Raw genomic sequence first — 10,789 nt, forward strand, 5'->3', positions numbered from 1 at the left:
TATATATATATATATATATATATATATATATATATATATATATATATATATATATATATATATATATATATATATGAATGAATGATCTGTATATATGTGTGTGTTTAGTGTTTATTCAGCAGTTTCCATGAGATTTGTGTAATACAAATATTATTGACTGTTGACAAGGAACAATATTTGATTTAATTTGTTAAAAACGAAGAACCTCTGATGAAAATATTGAATGTTTTATTGCCCGCTGTCGACAATAATCTTTATTTAGCAAAATTGGTTTCAAGTACAGAATACTTTCATCGTTTATTTGACCCTTTCATTAGTTTGATCTTCGAGTTGTGTTCGCACTTAGAGGGATGTGGGAGGATTTAAAATTGTTGACAAACGTAGCTTACAATGGAAGTACACGTCCTGTCAAGTAGGAATGATCGGGTTACGTCAAATCCAACGAGAATACAATCGTTCGGGGTGTTTGGTTCATTTCTTGTCCACAGCCTGCTGTCCGATGGTATACTCTGACCGGCCGCATTTATATATCTGGCTACACGCATAGCGTCTGTCTTTGCACCCAACCAGACAGCACTTGTAGTTGGGCAATTATTCACAGCTTCAAATTAAAATAAATAAATAAATAAATAAATAAATAAATAAATAAATAAATAAATAAATAAAAGCGCAATTTAGTCAACCAATTGATCAAGCACAACACAGATTAGCAGATCAATAGGTTAAGCATTCAACCAATATAAACTAAATTATTATATTGATCCCTCATTTGAATAATGAAGATCAGCAACATCTCATATAAACAATAATACGTTACTTTATATAAGCAAGCATGAAAGATGATAATAATTTATCCTATTTGGAAAATCTCTATTAGGATCTAAACAAAGTTAAGTGAAGATTGTTGTATTCTTTTTTGTACACTTTACAAAATATAAAAGTTTATTATCATTTTAAAAAATTAACAAGCGTGACATAGAAACAATTTTAGGGACATTATCAGCAAAATATCAAACGTTTAAAACATTTTTTTTCTTTTCTCCCGTTGCTTGTACGGTGATTTTAAAAAAAATGGTTATGTTATAAATATAAACATTTCGAAGAGACGCTAGGAAATCATTATTTTTGTTTTCGTTGGAGATTCTGATCTGGATGTACTTTTTTTTGTGTTCAAATATTTTCGTTACTATGTTGCCTAGCACCTGGCTGAGAGGAAGATTATGTAATTTGTCACGATAGTTTCTTAATTAACCAGAAGCACCGTCCATACAATTATCCACAAGGAAGTCTTTCTTAAATGCCCTTTTTATTCGTCGATATCGATTTGCATATATAAGTCCTTCTTAAATGCCCTTTGGGTTCGGTGATATTCATTTGCATATAGAAGTCTTTATTAGATTTCACAAGACGTTTAAGCGTTTACTTAAGACATTTAAGTCATAAGAAACGCAATTCGCTTACTTATCAGACCTCAATGTAAGCCATATATCCTCTATATTTTATTCCACTTTTGAAAACAATGCTTTCTTATCAGTGTCGTCCTAAGCTGTGTGATTCAGTGGTATGCAATCACTTGGGTCACTCAGCAGATGGAGAATGATTTATCTTAGTTAGCGATTGAGATATCAAGGTGGAAAATATACTTGATATACATTGCAGAACAATTACAAATCTGAGTTTCATGCAGCGAAAGAATATATGTGAGGATGGGCAAACTTGTATTTATGTACATGTATCTTCTAATATTTGACACAAATAGTTTTTGATATTAAAGGTGGTTGTGGTTGGGATTGGGGGAGGGACCAAGAGAGCTTTTACTACATAGTCTCTAATCTAAATGACAAATTCAACATAAAAAATATAAGCTATGGATTAGAAATACATATACATTAAGCTCTGCCCAGAACTTGTGGTGATTTAATGACATTTTCACATATCTCAGAGCTATAGTGCATTTAATGCAATAAAATAAAAAAAAATAAAAAATATCAACACTAATAGGAATATGAAGATTCGCATATATATTAATGGTCTCGGGCACCCAACAAGCCTCTCAATTAAAGCGTGGCATTGTAGATATTGATTTTGGGGTTAAGAAAGTTTTATTTAAATTTCTCAAATAGCATAAGTTCCGAATCTAGCGATGATGTATGCATTCTTTCTTCCGTTCCCACTTATATATTATACTAAAGATTAGGTCTCTTAGGCAAAGTAAACAGCTGAATTGCGACTGTTATCATCAATATTGCCATTTAGATATTCTCTATTAATCGCGTTTACAGCAAGATACAATTCGCGTGCATCAGAGATAAACAGAATGTCGTTTTAACGGTTTTAAATTATACGCGCGCCGTTTCTCTTTATTTTTTCTATTCTGAAGTATTACTCGTTCTAAATGATTTTATCTATTTTTTGTAAAGTAAATTCATGGTTGTAACTTGTAGAATTTTCTCATTATCCTTAGTTAAATTTTGCCTACGTGACTGGGGACTGTTTTACGATTATGAAAGTGTAAAATCAGATTGGATCTATAAATACACGCTTACGTATGTGTTGACAATTACTAATAATAGTCTCAATGACTACTTTATGTTTATTTCTCATTAGCATATCGGGTTTGTACAGTTCTAGAAGGATTAAGCAATTTTCTATTTCTTGTTCAAGACACATGACTAGGCAATTCCGAAATGGAGTATAATGATAGGTCACGATGGGGGTATGTTGTGAAATATAGTCGTAATAGAAAGTGTAAATAAAGATAGAACTGAACAGACATATTAAGTATTAATTTGAAGTCATTTTTATTTGTGTTCCTGTTGAAAGTCTGCAGACGTGTTAGATGTTGTACTTGTATATTATTTGAGAGGGAAACCATTTGTTTGGGCTGTCAATTGGCAATATAAAGTGCTCATTATTTGAACTATAATATTGTTCCAGAGCTGTTGTACATTACTGAAAGGAGTTCTGGGCAAAGCCGTCTTGACAACATCACGATTCTTGGTGGACCAGTACATTTATAGTTTTTTGAATTTATACGGAAATTTTCATCTTCAGCGGACTTTGATAGAAATGTATCACTATTATTTTGGATCCATTTCATACTACTGGAAATTCCTTTCACATTTTTACTTATAACTTTGATAATTAAATTATATGTTAACTTTTACACAACTTTTGTGCATTATTCAAATGACGTCTGGACAAAGCCATCTTGACAACCTCACGAATCTTTGCGGACCAGTACATTTCTGGTTCTTAAAATTATTCAGGACTTTTCTTCTTTTATGACTTGAAAATAAATTTATTAAGATTCATTTGGATTCACTTCGAAATTCTGTAAGTTCCGGTCACATTTTCAATTATAACTTTGATAATTAAATGATCTGTTAACGTTTAAGAAACTTTGTTTTTGCTTCTTTCAGTTACTTAGTTATGACCATAGAGTCGTAACTGTTGTTGTTGTTGTTGATGTAGGGTTTAACGCCATTTTTCAGCACACAATAGGCTATACATGGCGGCCAGTTTTAATGGTGGAGGAAGAACCCGGGAAAACCCCAGAAAGAACCATCGACCCACGAGAAGCTACTGGCAAGCTTTCTCACATATCCACATTAGCCGAATCCGAGACTCGAACCCACGTAGGTGAGATGGCAGTGATCTGTAACGAAGAGGGCTTTAGACCACTAGGCCACACGAGGCCCCAGATAGTCGTAACAGAAAGCTATTTGAATACAGCAAGACGTAAGCGAAATACATAGTTCCTGCCATAGAAGATGTGCTAGGTTTTGTATGCGTTTTAAGTTTCAAAATCGTTGAGCATTCCAGACTTCACATTTATCTTTTTATACGTTACACTGGAGTAAAATCGATCATCAAACTTTAATATGTTTGGTCGTCTGCATTTGGATAAGAAAATATACGTATACCGGACATGATTTAAATCAGTAGATCACTTTTTCCTTGATTACATATCTTCTTTAATTTTAATGCCCTAATTATGTCTAAAATACAAAATTGGTATTTGTTTTTAATAGCAAAAATTTATTTATTTAATATCTTGATCCCAATTGTCTAATGAAATAGAATTACCTCATTAGATATATAAGATATGCTATCATGAGAATAAATATCTCGTATTTTAACAAAATATTTATTTTGCTAAACCGATATTATAATCTACAATGATGTTAGTAGTAAAATGAGACACATTGGTGTCAGAAAATTACTTGAGAGTCTAAAGGAAATAAAACATGTGAGAGTAACTTGTGGGTCAAAGGGGAAGTTAATAAGGAAGAGACGCTATGATGTCATACGTGTTACAAGGGTCACAAATGCACTTGTAATGCAAAGGTGTTTATGGGGTCAAAAGCATTTATAGCTTCAAAAGTGTTTATAGGGTGTTTGTTTGGTCAAACCGGAATGGTAAGGGGCAAGACTTTTCAAGTTGTGAATTGTCACATACACATAGCACGACATAAACAAACGAACAAATGTACAACAGAAACACAAAACTGGTTGGCAATAGTGAAAGAGTAAGTGAGTGGCCCGAAAACGGCTGTTGGGTTTCTTCTACTTATTCCCTGACCTATTTACTATCTCCTCATCTGTGTAGGAACTTCACTTTCTTCCGTTCTCAGGCATACAGTCGTAACAATTTTCATAATCTTTGATTCAGGCTGTTTTGACAAGAAGTGTGAAATGCTTTTATAGAGGTCTCTCGACGAGCGAAAAGATCTTTATAAGTTTGAAACAATACATTTTTGTCTCTCTCAAGAATACTTCTTTCGGATTTAGTTTGTCGATGATGATATTTTGACGAAAAACTTATTCTTGTGTCAAAACTTCATCTTTCAAAACGAGAATTCCCCGAGTCACCATCGGTTTCAAGATGGGGCTAACCGTGCGAAATACGGATTTGAGCATATCTTCTAAACCATGTCCTCGTTGGTAAGTGCCTCATTGGTACCCAGGATACATGGGTTAGAATTCGTTAGACTTGCGTTTTTATAAATGTAGTTTTACCATGACTTTTCGTCTCAAAAGGAATATTTTGTCCCAAATCTTCTTTGATACAAATTTTGACATTCGAGAAATACGGCATAAAGAGAACCAAATAGAAAGGGTATACAAATTATTGGTGAATGGGATACGTGTTTCCATCTTCCACGTCAGCAGCAACGGCAGTGACAGCGTTGAAAGGACTACATCGTAGATCCTCGTTTGACTTCCACTGTCATAAAGGACTTGTGTGTGATGCATGATTTCTACAAAAATGACTACTACTTAACCCTACTGAGATAATTTATGTCGTTTAACAACATAAGCTGTTGTTAGGAAACACTTACATCGATCTGTCATGGGTAACGTTAAACAAAACTGGCTAGTCAAAGTTCCAAGGTTCTGATTGTCACAGAATCAGGCAAAGAAATAACTTGGTTTTGTCTTAAAACAATTCGACTATTTCTCGTTGTACATGTGTACAACGTTATCTAGGGTGAATGTGTTTTTCCAGGTAAGCGACTGTATTAACATGTACCTAGCCACATATTACTTGTGACAGGTATCATGACAAACATGATATGCACGGGTATTCTACCCTGACTTGTATTCACTCTCCTATGGATTTAAGTAAGACCAATTTCTAAAAACCACACTAGTCGTTTTTGGATCACATCAAGGACTATACACTCTCCATTGTTCTCCAGCCATAGGGCTGATTCTGACTGTTCGTAGCTGACTGTGTTTGTAGCTGACTGTTATGGTAGCTGACCGTGTTTGTAGCTGTGATTGTCTATGAAATGTGATTTTGAATATGCCTAGAGCGGTCTGAAGCTGTCAGAAGCCGTCTAAAGTCGCTTGAAGCTATCTGGAGTTTCCAGAACAATTAATGCTACGTGCTGTCGATACGTATGTACGTATGTCTGTGCCACGAACGTTGACGTAGCAAAAATTGAAAAAGTGCTGTATGCTGTCTGTACGTGTAACGTATGACTTGTACTCGTAGTGAATTCATAAAGGGTGCGAGCTGTCGATAAGAGTGCGAACCAACCCAAGGAATCGTGCGACTGTACATGAGGGAGAAAGTTTAAGGGAATTTATTAAGGAAGAACAAGCCCGGGAGAGGGATGAAAGGGTAAGGGCGAGGGAATTAGAAAGGGAAGAACAAGCCCGGGAGACGGACGGAAGGGTAAAAGAGATCGAAATGACCAAACAACTTGAAAGGGAAAAAAGGGAAACAGAGGAAAGGCGGGCAGAATTAGAGAAGGAAAATATAGAGTTAGAAAAACAGGCCGAAAGGGAAAGGATAGAGTGGGAAAGGGGAGCTGAGAGGGAGAAGATAGAGTTAGAAAAACAAGCAAGGTTAGAAGCTTTGGAGGTAGAAGAAAGATTAAGGCAACGAAATCATGAACGTAAGGTAGAGTTAGCAACAGCTAGAAAAGAGAACACGATTCTGCCTCTAGTAAATTAAAGGGTCCCAAACTACCCACCTTTGACGATGAGAAAGATAACATGGATAGTTATCTTCATCGGTTTGAGCGGTATGCCGAGAACCAGGAGTGGAGTCGAAATGACTAGGCACTGCATCTCAGTGCTTTGTTAAAAGGTAAAGCGCTGGATGTGTACTCGCGACTTCCTAGAGACGATGTGTTCAAATACGACGTCCTGAAGGAAGCACTTCTAAAAAGGTACGAGCTGACTGAACAGGGTTTTCGTAAAAAGTTCAGGTGTAGCAAGCCCGAGAAGGGAGAAACCTTTGATCAGTTCATCGTTAGAATAGCGAACTATTTTCAGTGGTTGATTGAATGCGGCAAAGCGGTGAAAACGTTTGAAGGGTTGACTGATTTCTTGCTCAGAGATCAATTGTTGAACACAGTTGGGCGGGAACTAGGTCAGTTTCTGAAAGAGAAAGTCTATTCAAACGTACAGGATATGGCTAAACAAGCCGATTTGTATGCCGAGGCTCATGGGGGAACCCAGCACGTGGTTTTAAAAGATTTTAAGTCTGTAAACCAGTCTACGAGACCGATGCCTAGGGAGCTTGTGAAATCAGCTGAGGCAAGTAGGTCAGTTAGGGATACAGGTCGTCAGGGTATACAATGTTTCTTGTGTAAGGAATGGGGTCATATTCAAGTAAAATATCCTAAAAGAAAGGGACATATGCATAAGGTAGCCGTGGCTATACAGAGTAAAAGTAAATCTGGTAATATGGTGCAGGTAGAACCAGGTATTCATACACTTGGCACGTGTCTTTTTCCCGAAGCGCGAGTACCAACCGTTAGAGGTTTCCTGAATGGTCGAGAAGTCGTAGCATTACGTGACACTGGTTGCACGGCTGTAGTGATCAAACGTAGTCTCGTGCAGGATAACCAAATGCTAGGGTGGGAGTCCCCATGCATGCTACTCGATCAAACGATCGGTCGCATTCCCTTAGCAAGGATCACGGTAGAAACACCTTTCTTAACCGGAACTGTAGATGCCCTTTGTATGGAAAACCCTATTTACGATCTGACGATCGGTAATGTGGAAGGTTCCCGTCTTCCAACCATGGCAGATTTCAGGATACCTTTGGCCCAGGCAGTCGAAACGCGAGCGCAAACCAGACGAGAGAAAAAGGCGTTTCAGAAATTAATAGTCCCTGAATCGATCTCCGGAATTTCGCGTGATGAATTCAAACGAGAACAAGAACGTGACGAATCCATCAAAATTGTCATTGAGAAAATCGCGTCCGGCGCAATTAGACACTGCAAGGGTGGGGGCAGCTCGAGATTCGTTCGTAGGAACGGGCTAATTCATAGGGAGTTTATCACTCCGGATGGTAAGAGGTATTGGCAAGTGGTCGTACCCCAGAGATACAGATCTCAAGTACTTAGGGTGGCCCATGAGTCTAGCATGGCAGGACACCTAGGTAAGGCGAAGACCACCAGTAGAGTAGTCGCTGAATTCTACTGGTCTGGTGTTAATGGCGACGTCACACGGTTCTGTAGGTCTTGTGACGTATGCCAGAAAACCGTATGTAAGGGAAGGGTTACAAGGGTGCCCTTGGGACAGATGCCATTAATAGATACATCGTTTAAAAGAGTGGCGGTGGATATTGTAGGCCCAATACCGAAAGAAAGAACCGGTATATTCTTACTCTTGTGGATTACGCAACCAGATATCCCGAAGCTGTAGCGTTACCAACTATTGAAACAGAACGGGTGTCTGAAGCATTGGTCGACATCTTCAGTAGGGTAGGGGTGCCAGAAGAAATCCTTACGGATTGTGGTGCCCAATTCACCTCCGACCTCATGGGTGAAATAAGTAGACTGCTATCAATCAAACAGCAAAACACTACCCCATACCAACCGATGTGCAATGGACTGGTAGAGGAATTTAATGGTACCCTGAAAAGTATGCTACGAAAGATGTGCGCGGAACGTCCGCAAGACTGGGACCGTTATTTGAACGCAGTTATGTTCGCGTACCGTGAAGTACCGCAAGAAAGTTTAGGTTTTTCACCCTTCGAATTGCTGTACGGAAGAATAGTTCGAGGCCCGATGCGGATACTACGCGAACTATGGACAGGTGAGGTCGCGAGCGAGGAAATAAAAACTACATACCAGTACGTGTTAGATCTGCGAGAGAAACTGGAAAGTACATGCCAGATGGCACGCGACGAATTAATGAAATCAAGACGTAGATATGCCAAGTATTATAACCGCAGAGCGCGAAATAGGAAATTTCTTGTAGGAGATCAGGTTTTATTGCTTCTTCCTACTAGCACAAATAAATTACTGGTCCAGTGGAAAGGTCCCTACGAAGTTAAAGAGGTCAAGAATGACATGGACTATAAAATTGACATAGACGGTAATTTAAAGACATTCCATGCTAACATGCTTAAGTTGTACATCAAGAGACAGAGCGACAATTTAGAAAAAGGGGTCGTGAATGTCATTTGTACGGCAGTCATCGACGACGACTTGGGAGAATCAGAACACGAGGTTCCCCTTGAGTGTCCCTTGGATGTTGCAAGGGAAGGGGTAGATCAAGTCGATGTCAGTGCAGAATTGACCAAAGACCAGCGTCAACAAATTAATGCGCTTTTGGTTAAATACTCGGATGTATTCACCGACAGACCAGGTTGTACAACCTTAGTAGAGCTCATAATTAAACTGAATACATCTGTCCCCGTTAGAATCAAAGGTTATCCGGTACCATACAAAGCACGAGAAGCTGTGGACGAAGAGGTGAGTAAAATGTTAGATCTGGGGGTGATTGAACCCTCCAACTCGCCATATTCTTCTCCCGTAGTGCTAGTCAGAACAAAAGATGGGACGAATCGATTCTGTATCGATTTTTGACAGTTAAATAAAATCACGGTGTTCGATGCAGAACCAATGCCAGATATGGAGGGTCTATTTGCGAAGTTGTCGGGCAACCGATGGATTTCCAAATTAGATCTGTCCAAGGGATATTGGCAGGTTCCCATTGTTCAAGAGTCCCGTACATTGACAGCATTTGCGACCCAGAAAGGATTATATCAATTCAAGATATTGGCATTCGGGTTAGTATGTGCCAGTGCCACCTGTTGTCGTTTGATGCTCAAGTTGCTAAGAGGTTTAGCAAGCGTTGATAGCTTTGTAGATGACATATTTGTGTACACGAATACTTGGAGTGAGCACATGTCCGTCTTGGGGGAACTCTTCGATAGACTCCGCAGAGCGAACCTCACAGTGAGACCCACTAAATGCAGTATTGGCTATACAGATTTAGATTGTTTGGGTCATAGGGTCAGTGGTTCGGGTCAGTTGAAACCACACCCCAAGCAAGTGGAAGCGATTAGGAACGCACCTAAACCGGACAACAAAACGCAAGTTCGTTCGTTTCTAGGTCTAGCAGGGTTTTATAGAAAGTTTATACCAAACTTTGCAGCCATTGCTAGCCCACTGTCTGATCTGACAAAGAAGGGGCAACCCAACAAAGTAGAGTGGGGACCACCACAGGATATAGCTTTTTGCACGTTGAAACAGAAACTAATCAGTGCACCTATATTAAAATTGCCAGATGTTTGCAAACCCTTCATTTTAAGAACAGATGCCTCTGAAACTGGGTTGGGAGCAGTTTTATTGCAAGAGCAAGATAACAATAAGTTACCCGTAGCTTACTCGAGTAGAAAATTGTTACCCAGGGAGAAAAACTATTCAGTTATTGAGAAAGAGTGTTTGGCCGTAGTGTGGGGAATTGGGAAGTATCATGCATTTCTTTTGTGGGAGAGATTTCGTTCTCGAGACTGATCACCAACCCCTATTGTATTTAAACAAGTCCAAGGTCGCTAACGCTCGATTGATGCGTTGGGCGCTGACACTACAATCATATCGCTTCCGTGTAGAGGCAATAAGAGGGGTTGAAAATATAGGGGCAGACTACTTGAGTAGGGCATGATTGGAAATTTGGATAATTTTTTTAGAAAATCCAGATTGCGGTATTACTGGTGTAAATAGTGTAACATATCCATATCGTTAGTAGTTATTTTTCTTTTATTCTGTGAGGGTTTAAAAAAAATGTGTGCATTTTTTTTTTCTCTTAGGGGGAGGTATTGTCACAGAATTAGGCAAAGAAATATCTTGGTTTTGTCTTAAAACAATTCGACTATTTCTCGTTGTACATGCGTACAAAGTTATCTAGGGTGAATGTGTTTTACCAGGTAAGCGACTGTATTAACATGTACCTAGCCACAGTTTACTTGTGACAGGTATCATGACTAACATGATATGCACGGGTATTCTACCCTGACTTGTACTCACTCTCC

General features: G+C 38.6%; 1 pseudogene; it reads left to right on the top strand.

The window, feature by feature from the left end:
- The first annotated feature begins 6,202 nt into the window (after positions 1–6,202).
- On the top strand, positions 6,203–10,422 carry LOC149784314 (uncharacterized; annotated as a pseudogene).
- The last annotated feature ends 367 nt before the right edge of the window (positions 10,423–10,789 follow it).

Source organism: Sinohyriopsis cumingii, chromosome 14 (genome assembly GCF_028554795.1).
Source record: "Sinohyriopsis cumingii isolate HCF-2022 chromosome 14, ASM2855479v2, whole genome shotgun sequence".
In the NCBI taxonomy this organism is placed as follows: Eukaryota; Metazoa; Mollusca; class Bivalvia; order Unionida; family Unionidae; genus Sinohyriopsis; species Sinohyriopsis cumingii.